At 57.1% G+C, this 12,650-nt stretch overlaps 1 protein-coding gene and 1 long non-coding RNA gene across 4 annotated transcripts in view; one reads left to right on the top strand and one right to left on the bottom strand.

The window, feature by feature from the left end:
* Positions 1-12,650, top strand: part of LOC118386209 (immunoglobulin superfamily member 3) — a 145,149-nt gene that overhangs the window by 117,763 nt on the left and 14,736 nt on the right. The window lies entirely within an intron of this gene.
* LOC127931095 (uncharacterized) lies at positions 1,392-4,265 on the bottom strand. The gene is made up of 3 exons (XR_008139791.1): positions 4,185-4,265; positions 3,328-3,420; positions 1,392-1,519 (listed from the first exon to the last, which is right to left on the bottom strand). It is a non-coding gene; the product is annotated as an uncharacterized LOC127931095 (long non-coding RNA).

Here is a 12,650-nt window from a genome sequence, read left to right as displayed (position 1 = left end):
AATCAATTATGGTGGCTATATTCGATGTATAGTCCATGTATAGGCTTGGGCTCACAGGAGTATTTGATTGGCTGTGAGGTGGACTAATCCAGCTCCCCCATTGGCTCCTCCATACTTTCTGTTGTTTTAGTCAAATCCTGTTTTCCTCCCGAACTAGGCCTCACACACACACACACACACACACACACACACACACACACACACACACACACGCGTCACATGGCTCCATTTAGAGCCGTGATTCATCTGTCAGAATGTAGGCCGTCTCTTCTGCTTTCCCCTAGCTGTTTTCTTAAATGTTAACCACTCTTCGCTAAATGAGAGGCTGACATTTGCCGTTTCCACTTTCTCTCTCAAAGAAGCAGAAACGAGCGGAACAGGAGAGTGGGGGTAATGAGGTGTGAGCAGAGCTGGAGCATCACACAGCATCTGACCAAATACATTATTGAGAGACTTTAAATCATGCTTCCAGAGGTGCCTGTACACTGACCCACCAGCCTGCTCAATATGTATGAGCTTCCTCACATGTGTGCGCGTGCGTGCGAGCGAGCGAGGCTGACTGCTATGGTTGGGCGGTATTCAGATTTCATACCGTTTCTGTGCCATAGGGTGTTATGCGGTATTACCAAATGTGCACACAAGGGGCGCTATTGGACGCATGCACAAACCATTTTAGGCAACAGAGATCTTGATCCAGGAGGGGATTGAATGTCTGCTGTAACCAAGAAGCTTGACATCCAGCCAGTTAGTAAACCAAATGCATAGCTGGAGATAATTTATTTCACACATCTTAGATTTCTTATAGATATACTTATAGATACTTTTTTTTTTTTACAGTATTGAAAATCATACCGTTGGTATTTGGAAATACCCGGTAGAAACGGTATATCGCCCAAGCCTAGTGACTGCATAATGCTACTCATACTCTGCATACATGCAGTTTGCAGCTCCCTCCCTGTGATGGGACAGTGCCTCTGACTGCACTGGGCCTCTGCTGGGCTGAGGATGACGTGTGAAGTGCTAGAAAAGACAAGAGAGATGAAACGTGTGAGGCCTTGGCCCAGCATAGCACCAGCCCCAGACCCAGCAAAGCCCCAGCATCAGACGAAGCCCCAGCATAGCACCAGCATAACCCTATCACCAGACCCAGCATAGCCCCAGGCTCAGCATAACCCCTGCACCAGACCTAGCACAGCCCCAGCTCCCTACAGAGCCCCTGCTCCCGACAGCCCTACAGAGCCCCAGCTCACCGACAGCCCAACAGAGCCCCAGCACCAGCCCCAGTTCCCTACATCCCTACAGAGTACCAGCCCCAGCTCGCTATAGCCCTACAAAACCCTAGCTCGCTACAGCCCTACAAAACCCCAGCTCGCTACAGCCCTACAAAACCCCAGCTGACCTACAGCCCTACAGAGCCCCAGCTCACCTACAGCCATACAGAGCCCCAGCTCACCTACAGCCCTACAGAGCCCCAGCACCAGCCCCAGCTCACCTACAGCCCTACAGAGCCCCAGCTCACCTACAGCCCTACAGAGCCCCAGCTCACCTACAGCCCTACAGAGCCCCAGCTCCCTACAGCCCCACAGAGCCCCAGCTCACCTACAGCCCCACAGAGCCCCAGCTCACCTACAGCCCCACAGAGCCCCAGCTCACCTACAGCCCAACAGAGCCCCAGCTCACCTACAGCCCAACAGAGCCCCAGCTCACCTACAGCCCTACAGAGCCCCAGCTCACCTACAGCCCTACAGAGCCCCAGCTCACTGACAGCCCTACAGCGCCCCAGCTCACCTACAGCCCTACAGAGCCCCAGCTCACCTACAGCCCTACAGAGCCCCAGCTCACCTACAGCCCTACAGAGCCCCAGCTCACCTACAGCCCTACAGAGCCCCAGCTCGCCTACAGCCCTACAGAGCCCCAGCTCACCTACAGAGCCCCAGCTCACTGACAGCCCAACAGAGCCCCAGCTCACTGACAGCCCAACAGAGCCCCAGCTCACCTACAGCCCTACAGAGCCCCAGCTCACCTACAGCCCTACAGAGCCCCAGCTCACCTACAGCCCTACAGAGCCCCAGCTCACCTACAGCCCTACAGAGCCCCAGCTCCCTACAGCCCTACAGAGCCCCAGCTCCCTACAGCCCTACAGAGCCCTAGATCCCTACAGCTCCCTACAGCCCTATAGAGCCCCAGCTCCCTACAGCCCTACAGAACCCCAGCCCCAGCTCACCTACAGCCCTACAGAGCCCCAGCTCACCTACAGCCCCACAGAGCCCCAGCTCACCTACAGCCCCACAGAGCCCCAGCTCACCTACAGCCCTATTGAGCCCCAGCTCACCTACAGCCCTATTGAGCCCCAGCTCACCTACAGCCCTACAGAGCCCCAGCTCACCTTCAGCCCTACAGAGCCCCAGCTCACCCACAGCCCTACAGAGCCCCAGCTCACCCACAGCCCTACTGAGCCCCGGCTCACCTTCAGCCCTGCAGAGCCCCAGCTCACCTACAGCCCCACAGAGCCCCAGCACCAGCCCCCAGCTCACCAACAGCCCTACAGAGCCCCAGCACCAGCCCCCAGCTCACCTACAGCCCTACAGAGCCCCAGCTCACCTACAGCCCTACAGGGCCCCAGCTCACCAACAGCCCTACAGATCTCCAGCACCAGCCCCAGTTCCCTACATCCCTACAGAGCACCAGCCCCAGCTCGCTACAGCCCTACAAAACCCCAGCTCGCTACAGCCCTACAAAACCCCAGCTCACCTACAGTCCTACAGAGCCACAGCTCACCTACAGCCCTACAGAGCCCCAGCTCACCTACAGCCCTACAGAGCCCCAGCACCAGCCCCAGTTCCCTACATCCCTACAGAGCACCAGCCCCAGCTCACCTACAGCCCTACAGAGCCCCAGCTCACCGACAGCCCGACAGAGCCCCAGCACCAGCCCCAGTTCCCTACAGAGCTCCAGCACCAGCCCCAGTTCCCTACAGCCCTACAGAGCCCCAGCACCAGCCCCAGTTCCCTACAGCCCTACAGAGCCCCAGCACCATCCCCAGTTCCCTACAGCCCTACAGAGCCCCAGCACCAGCCCCAGTTCCTTACAGCCCTACAGAGCTCCAGCACCAGCCCCAGTTCCCTACATCCCTACAGAGTACCAGCCCCAGCTCGCTACAGCCCTACAAAACCCTAGCTCGCTACAGCCCTACAAAACCCCAGCTCGCTACAGCCCTACAAAACCCCAGCTGACCTACAGCCCTACAGAGCCCCAGCTCACCTACAGCCATACAGAGCCCCAGCACCAGCCCCAGCTCACCTACAGCCCTACAGAGCCCCAGCTCACCTACAGCCATACAGAGCCCCAGCTCACCTACAGCCCTACAGAGCCCCAGCACCAGCCCCAGCTCACCTACAGCCCTACAGAGCCCCAGCTCACCTACAGCCCCACAAAGCCCCAGCTCACCTACAGCCCCACAGAGCCCCAGCTCACCTACAGCCCAACAGAGCCCCAGCTCACCTACAGCCCAACAGAGCCCCAGCTCACCTACAGCCCTACAGAGCCCCAGCTCACCTACAGCCCTACAGAGCCCCAGCTCACCTACAGCCCTACAGAGCCTCAGCTCACCTACAGCCCTACAGAGCCCCAGCTCACCTACAGCCCTACAGAGCCCCAGCTCACCTACAGCCCTACAGAGCCCCAGCTCACCTACAGCCCTACAGAGCCCCAGCACCAGCCCCAGTTCCCTACATCCCTACAGAGCACCAGCCCCAGCTCACCTACAGCCCTACAGAGCCCCAGCTCACCGACAGCCCGACAGAGCCCCAGCACCAGCCCCAGTTCCCTACAGAGCTCCAGCACCAGCCCCAGTTCCCTACAGCCCTACAGAGCCCCAGCACCAGCCCCAGTTCCCTACAGCCTGACAGAGCCCCAGCACCAGCCCCAGTTCCCTACAGCCCTACAGAGCCCCAGCACCATCCCCAGTTCCCTACAGCCCTACAGAGCCCCAGCACCAGCCCCAGTTCCCTACAGCCCTACAGAGCTCCAGCACCAGCCCCAGTTCCCTACATCCCTACAGAGTACCAGCCCCAGCTCGCTATAGCCCTACAAAACCCTAGCTCGCTACAGCCCTACAAAACCCCAGCTCGCTACAGCCCTACAAAACCCCAGCTGACCTACAGCCCTACAGAGCCCCAGCTCACCTACAGCCATACAGAGCCCCAGCTCACCTACAGCCCTACAGAGCCCCAGCACCAGCCCCAGCTCACCTACAGCCCTACAGAGCCCCAGCTCACCTACAGCCATACAGAGCCCCAGCTCACCTACAGCCCTACAGAGCCCCAGCACCAGCCCCAGCTCACCTACAGCCCTACAGAGCCCCAGCTCACCTACAGCCCCACAAAGCCCCAGCTCACCTACAGCCCCACAGAGCCCCAGCTCACCTACAGCCCAACAGAGCCCCAGCTCACCTACAGCCCTACAGAGCCCCAGCTCACCTACAGCCCTACAGAGCCCCAGCTCACCTACAGCCCTACAGAGCCCCAGCTCACCTACAGCCCTACAGAGCCCCAGCTCACCTACAGCCCTACAGAGCCCCAGCTCACCTACAGCCATACAGAGCCCCAGCTCACCTACAGCCATACAGAGCCCCAGCTCACCTACAGCCCTACAGAGCCCCAGCTCACCTACAGCCCCACAAAGCCCCAGCTCACCTACAGCCCTACAGAGCCCCAGCTCACCTACAGCCCTACATAGCCCCAGCTCACCAACAGAGCCCCAGCTCACCTACAGCCCTACAGAGCTCCAGCTCACCTACAGCCCTACAGAGCCCCAGCTCACCTACAGCCCTACAGAGCCCCAGCTCACCTACAGCCCTACAGAGCCCCAGCTCACCTACAGCCCTACAGAGCCCCAGCTCACCTACAGCCCAACAGAGCCCCAGCTCACCTACAGCCCAACAGAGCCCCAGCTCACCTACAGCCCAACAGAGCCCCAGCTCACCTACAGCCCTACAGAGCCCCAGCTCACCTACAGCCCTACAGAGCCCCAGCTCACATACAGCCCTACAGAGCCCCAGCTCACCTACAGCCCTACAGAGCCCCAGCTCACCTACAGCCCTACAGAGCCCCAGCTCACCTACAGCCCTACAGAGCTCCAGCTCACCTACAGCCCTACAGAGCCCCAGCTCACCTACAGCCCTACAGAGCCCCAGCTCACCTACAGCCCTACATAGCCCCAGCTTACCTACAGCCCTACAGAGCCCCAGCTCACCTACAGAGCCCCAGCTCACCTACAGCCCTACAGAGCCCCAGCTCACCTACAGCCCCACAGAGCCCTAGCTCCCTACAGCCCTACAGAGCCCCAGCTCCCTACAGCCCTACATAGCCCTAGATCCCTACAGCCCCCTACAGCCCTATAGAGCCCCAGCTCCCTACAGCTCCCTACAGCCCTATAGAGCCCCAGGTCCCTACAGCCCTACAGAACCCCAGCCCCAGCTCACCTACAGCCCTACAGAGCCCCAGCTCACCTACAGCCCCACAGAGCCCCAGCTCACCTATAGCCCTATTGAGCCCCAGCTCACCTACAGCCCTACAGAGCCCCAGCTCACCTACAGCCCCACAGAGCCCCAGCTCACCTACAGCCCCACAGAGCCCCAGCTCACCTACAGCCCAACAGAGCCCCAGCTCACCTACAGCCCAACAGAGCCCCGGCTCACCTACAGCCCTACTGAGCCCTGGCTCACCTTCAGCCCTACAGAGCCCCAGCTCACCTACAGCCCTACAGAGCCCCAGCACCAGCCCCCAGCTCACCTACAGCCCAACAGAGCCCCAGCTCACCTACAGCCCAACAGAGCCCCAGCTCACCTACAGCCCTACAGAGCCCCAGCTCACCTACAGCCCTACAGAGCCCCAGCTCACCTACAGCCCTACAGAGCCCCAGCTCACCTACAGCCCTACAGAGCCCCAGCTCACCTACAGCCCTACAGAGCCCCAGCTCACCTACAGCCCTACAGAGCCCCAGCACCAGCCCCAGTTCCCTACATCCCTACAGAGCACCAGCCCCAGCTCACCTACAGCCCTACAGAGCCCCAGCTCACCGACAGCCCGACAGAGCCCCAGCACCAGCCCCAGTTCCCTACAGAGCTCCAGCACCAGCCCCAGTTCCCTACAGCCCTACAGAGCCCCAGCACCAGCCCCAGTTCCCTACAGCCCGACAGAGCCCCAGCACCAGCCCCAGTTCCCTACAGCCCTACAGAGCCCCAGCACCATCCCCAGTTCCCTACAGAGCCCCAGCACCAGCCCCAGTTCCCTACAGCCCTACAGAGCTCCAGCACCAGCCCCAGTTCCCTACATCCCTACAGAGTACCAGCCCCAGCTCGCTACAGCCCTACAAAACCCTAGCTCGCTACAGCCCTACAAAACCCCAGCTCGCTACAGCCCTACAAAACCCCAGCTGACCTACAGCCCTACAGAGCCCCAGCTCACCTACAGCCATACAGAGCCCCAGCTCACCTACAGCCCTACAGAGCCCCAGCACCAGCCCCAGCTCACCTACAGCCCTACAGAGCCCCAGCTCACCTACAGCCATACAGAGCCCCAGCTCACCTACAGCCCTACAGAGCCCCAGCACCAGCCCCAGCTCACCTACAGCCCTACAGAGCCCCAGCTCACCTACAGCCCCACAAAGCCCCAGCTCACCTACAGCCCCACAGAGCCCCAGCTCACCTACAGCCCAACAGAGCCCCAGCTCACCTACAGCCCAACAGAGCCCCAGTTCACCTACAGCCCTACAGAGCCCCAGCTCACCTACAGCCCTACAGAGCCCCAGCTCACCTACAGCCCTACAGAGCCCCAGCTCACCTACAGCCCATACAGAGCCCCAGCTCACCTACAGCCATACAGAGCCCCAGCTCACCTACAGCCATACAGAGCCCCAGCTCACCTACAGCCCTACAGAGCCCCAGCTCACCTACAGCCCCACAAAGCCCCAGCTCACCTACAGCCCTACAGAGCCCAAGCTCACCTACAGCCCTACAGAGCACCAGCTCACCAACAGAGCCCCAGCTCACCTACAGCCCTACAGAGCTCCAGCTCACCTACAGCCCTACAGAGCCCCAGCTCACCTACAGCCCTACAGAGCCCCAGCTCACCTACAGCCCTACAGAGCCCCAGCTCACCTACAGCCCTACAGAGCCCCAGCTCACCTACAGCCCTACAGAGCCCCAGCTCACCTACAGCCCTACAGAGCTCCAGCTCACCTACAGCCCTACAGAGCCCCAGCTCACCTACAGCCCTACAGAGCCCCAGCTTACCTACAGCCCTACAGAGCCCCAGCTCACCTACAGCCCTACAGAGCCCCAGCTCACCTACAGCCCTACAGAGCCCCAGCTCACCTACAGCCCCACAGAGCCCTAGCTCCCTACAGCCCTACAGAGCCCCAGCTCCCTACAGCCCTACATAGCCCTAGATCCCTACAGCCCCCTACAGCCCTATAGAGCCCCAGCTCCCTACAGCCCTATAGAGCCCCAGGTCCCTACAGCCCTACAGAACCCCAGCCCCAGCTCACCTACAGCCCTACAGAGCCCCAGCTCACCTACAGCCCCACAGAGCCCCAGCTCACCTATAGCCCTATTGAGCCCCAGCTCACCTACAGCCCTACAGAGCCCCAGCTCACCTTCAGCCCTACAGAGCCCCAGCTCACCCACAGCCCTACAGAGCCCCAGCTCACCTACAGCCCTACTGAGCCCTGGCTCACCTTCAGCCCTACAGAGCCCCAGCTCACCTACAGCCCTACAGAGCCCCAGCACCAGCCCCCAGCTCACCTACAGCCCTACAGAGCCCCAGCTCACCTACAGCCCTACAGGGCCCCAGCTCACCAACAGCCCTACAGATCTCCAGCACCAGCCCCAGTTCCCTACATCCCTACAGAGCCCCAGCCCCAGCTCACCTACAGCCCTACAGAGCCCCAGCTCACCTACAGCCCTACAGAGCCCCAGCTTACCTACAGCCCCACAGAGCCCCAGCTCACCTACAGCCCTACAGAGCCCCAGCACCAGCTCACCTACAGCCCTACAGAGCCCCAGCTCACCTACAGCCCTACAGAGCCCCAGCTCACCTACAGCCCTACAGAGCCCCAGCTCACCTACAGCCCTACAGAGCCCCAGCTCACCTACAGCCCTACAGAGCCCCAGCTCACCTACAGCCCTACAGAGCCCCAGCTCACCTACAGCCCTACAGAGCCCCAGCTTACCTACAGCCCCACACAGCCCCAGCTCACCTACAGCCCTACAGAGCCCCAGCACCAGCTCACCTACAGCCCTACAGAGCCCCAGCTCACCTACAGCCCTACAGAGCCCCAGCTCACCTACAGCCCTACAGAGCCCCAGCTCACCTACAGCCCTACAGAGCCCCAGCACCAGCTCACCTACAGCCCTACAGAGCCCCAGCTCACCTACAGCCCTACAGAGCCCCAGCTCACCTACAGCCCTACAGAGCCCCAGCTCACCTACAGCCCTACAGAGCCCCAGCTCACCTACTGCCCTACAGAGCCCCAGCACCAGCCCCCAGCTCACCTACAGCCCTACAGAGCCCCAGCACCAGCCCCAGTTCCCTACAGAGCCCCAGCACCAGCCCCAGTTCCCTACAGAGCCCCAGAACCAGCCCCAGTTCCCTAAAGCCCTACAGAGCACCAGTCCCAGTTGCCTTCAGAGCCCCAGCACCAGCCCCCTAAAGCCCTACAGAGCACCAGCCCCCTAAAGCCCTACAGAGCACCAGCCCCCTAAAGCCCTACAGAGCACCAGCCCCAGCCTCAGCTCCTCTGGTAGGTTTGTTCTGGTCTTCTTCTCCAGGAACATAAAGAGCTTTTCTGCTGCAGAAGGAGGAAGAGCATCTGTTCTCCTATGTCCTCTCTTTGGAAACTGAGATGCCTTGAACACATCGACTGAAATTAACCCCTAGATTAGAGGCTACCAGACACACACACACACACACACACACACACACACACACACACACACACACACACACACACACTCCTGGATTCTATCCCTGTGCATGAGTGTAATTATTTTATATTGGAACATGCTTCTATATAGTCTGACACACTGCTCACAGCACACAAATGGAAGGAGGAATACTATATTCCTCCTGATTGCATTTTTTCTTTGTCTCTTTGTAAAACATAATAAGAGCAGACACATGTTCAGTCCTGCACATCACCAGGGAAGCTTCAGTCTCATCTCTACACAATCTAATACAGCTCCTCATAACTCTCCCGTACCACACACACCATTATGCTGATTCTCCGTAATGAAGCCGGAGCTCAGATTAATGATGGTTTGGGGAATTTAATACATTTTTCTCGTGTGTGTGTGCGTCCACATAGTTTGAGGAATGTGATATTAACTTTCCCTGGTTGTAGGCTGGAATCAAAAGGGAGATGATGGTGTCCTACTTCCTGTAGAGAGAGATCTGGTTGGGTCCACACCTACACTCTAGCCTACATGCTGTACATTTTGACATTTTCGTCATTTAGCAGACACTTATCCAGAGCAACTTACAGGAGCAATTAGCGTTAAGTGGCTTGCTCAAGGACACTTCGACAAATGTTTCACCTACTCGGCTCTGGGATTCGAACCAGCGACCGGTTACTGGCCCAACGCTCTTAACCGCTAGACTACAAGAACAGTATGCTGATTATTACTGGAACTAGCCCACATAGGCTGAGTCAAAAATGGCACCCTATTCCCTATATAGTGCACTGCTTTTGACCAGAGCCCTGCTCAAACTATAGTCAAAAGTAGGGCACTCTATAGGGAATATGGTTCCATTTGGGAAGCAGACATACAGTATGGGTTGAAGAGCTGGTCTTTGTAGCTGATACAGTATACATATGATGACATGTCCATCATACCTGTGTCAGTAAAGTGTCCCCCTGCTATTTCTATCTTCTTTTACTCTCCCCCCCTTTCTCTCGCTCCTCTCTTTCTGTCTCTCTCTCTCCCCTCTTTCTGTCTCTCTCTCCCTTCTTCGTCTCTCTCCCTCCCCTCTGTCTTTTTCTCTCCCCTCTTTCTCTCTCTCCTTTCTGTCTCTCTCCTTTCTCTCCCCGCGGTCTCTCTCTCTCTCTCCGCCCTCCTTTCCCCACCCCTTCACTATCCGCCCAACCCCTCCTGGTGGTGTCTTGGTGCCGAGTGCTAGTGAAGTGTCTTCAGTGTTAATGGCAGTAACAGCTCTCTCTGTGCCCATGCTCTCTTCATGTCACCCAGCACAGCCCTTCTCCTCCTCCTCCAACCTTGTTATTGATAGCGTTACCATCACTGTGGTGACTGGAGGTTCCTGCTTATCTGTGGATGGATTGCAGCTGTCCTTCTTCATTAGGGAGGAGTCCCCCCCCAACTCTCCAGTCAGACGCCACTGGGCTCAGAGTTTCACAACCACCCTGACATAGCCTCCTTTTTATCTTGTCTTAACCTTTCCTCTTCTACCCACAGTGACCGATTCTCTCTCGCTCTTGCTTTCTGTCTCTGTCTCGCTCTCCTTCTCTCTCCTGCACCCATCTTGTCTTCCTATTCGTCCTCTCCAGATTGTTGCTGTGGTGTTTTTACAGTGGTGTGACATGGCTGAAGGGGTTGTTATTGTTGTGACTGGGATCTGACGTCTTATCATGTTTGAGCTGTGCTGTGTACAGTAGAGTTTTGATCTAACCCACCAGGCACTGGTGTGTCTTCTACTGTCGGATTGGATATCTGCACTCCAAGCCCCCCTTCCTATTCCCCCCACACACACACGTGTACACACACACATTCACACACACAGTAGGTGATAAAATTAAGAGCCATTGTGTGAGAAAATAATTTCATAAAAGGCTTTTGATGAATCATGTCTGATTCAGACACTCAAGGTCAGCTCATCTCTCGGTCTTCCTCACAGACTGCACAGCCAGCCCACCACGCACACCTACTGCTCGGGACATACAAGGACACACGCACAATCTCTAAAAACACACATACTTCCCCCCCTAATACACTACACACAGTCTATTGTGTCCTCTCTCTCTCTGTCTCATTCATCTCCAGGCCAGAAACTGTTCTGCAGCCAGCAGTCAGCACTGGCTTCCCTCAACAATATCTATGACCATATTCCAGCACGGGTTTAATGGACATAAAGTGTTTTATGTTTACTGGTAGAGACTCACTTTCCCCTCACACATACATGGACCCACACACACATACATGGACCCACACACACACATACATGGACCCACACACACACACACATGGACCCACACACACACACACATGGACCCACACACACACATGGACCCACACACACACAGACCTATTTACAGACCCACACACGACCGCGCACGGACCCACTTACACACGCACATACCCCCACACACATCGCACGGACACACACACATCGCACGGACCCACACACATCACATGACCAACACACACACATCGCACGGACCAACACACACACATCTCACGGACCCACACACACACCGCTTTATTCAATCCCATTTCCCTGCCTGCTTCTGGGTGGTCATTAATCAGTACCTAGAGTTCCCCTGACCCCCCTTGCCTCTCTCCCTCTCTGCTCGCCTTCCCTTTCCCTCTATCCCTCTCTTCCTCCCTCGCCTCCCCCTTTCCAGTTAGGCCAGGCAGAGTCCAGTGATCAGTCTCTGAGACAGCGAGCAGGAGACAGAGGAGAAAGGCAGCTGGGTGTGTGAGGCTGCCATTGGGTGTGTGCAGATCCCCATAATTACCTCAATCTTAATGACATTGCGGCGGGAGTGTGAGATGGGGGGGTAATCTCCTTTTGACACAAAAGGATCAGAGATACATCGCCATCATTAGCATAGAAATTAGGCTCCCCATTATAGCAGAAGAAGAGATGAACAGCAGCTCCTCAGCGAGAGTAGAGGCCCATCCCTCCCCAAAGGGAACCCGCTCCGACCTCTCCCCAGAGGCAGGGCTTCCGGGCCGGGGGAGCGACCCAGCTGGATTGAGCCGTCCTCGGGGATCAGAGTGTGTCTGAGCCCTTGGTGTTGTACATCCGTTCTGGGCTCAGCCTGTGGCTAGGCTAATGCTAAGGGCGGAGCAGGCCGGGTTTAAGACGTTAAGCCTCCCTGAGTTGAAACCCAAGAGACCCCCCTCTGGTCCTAAATCCTCCCAGGAGAACTCTCTCTTTTCTTTTAGCCTCTCCACATCTCCCATGATCCCTCTTGCCTCATCTCTTTGCTGCTCCTCCTGTCTCTTCAAACTGATGTGCTCTCTCTTTATTTAATTCATCTACCTTCTCCATTCATCCTCTAATCCCCCATGTCCTCTCTCTCTTTCTTTCTGACTTATTTCTTCCCCACTGCCTCAATGACACCTCTGAGGACTTTTATGCCTGTAATACTGAAACATATTTCACCAAAAGGCCTGTGTAGATGGAGAGACAATAGCGGGCCATTAGGCTGAGTGGGGTCTAATCACATTGTCTCTGGCCCAAATAGCACTCAATTCCCTATATAATAGTGCAGTATTTTGACCAGGGCACATGGGGTTCTGGTGAAAAGTAGTACACCATGTAGGTAATTTGGTGCCATTTTGGGATGCATCCAATGTCCCTGGTGTCAAGCCTTTCAGATGAATGATCATAAAGCACCAAAAAATGAAC

Source organism: Oncorhynchus keta, chromosome 7, assembly GCF_023373465.1.
Source record: "Oncorhynchus keta strain PuntledgeMale-10-30-2019 chromosome 7, Oket_V2, whole genome shotgun sequence".
In the NCBI taxonomy this organism is placed as follows: Eukaryota; Metazoa; Chordata; class Actinopteri; order Salmoniformes; family Salmonidae; genus Oncorhynchus; species Oncorhynchus keta.
The sequence above is the reverse complement of the archived record's forward strand: the minus strand, read 5'-3'. Positions and strand labels throughout refer to the sequence as shown.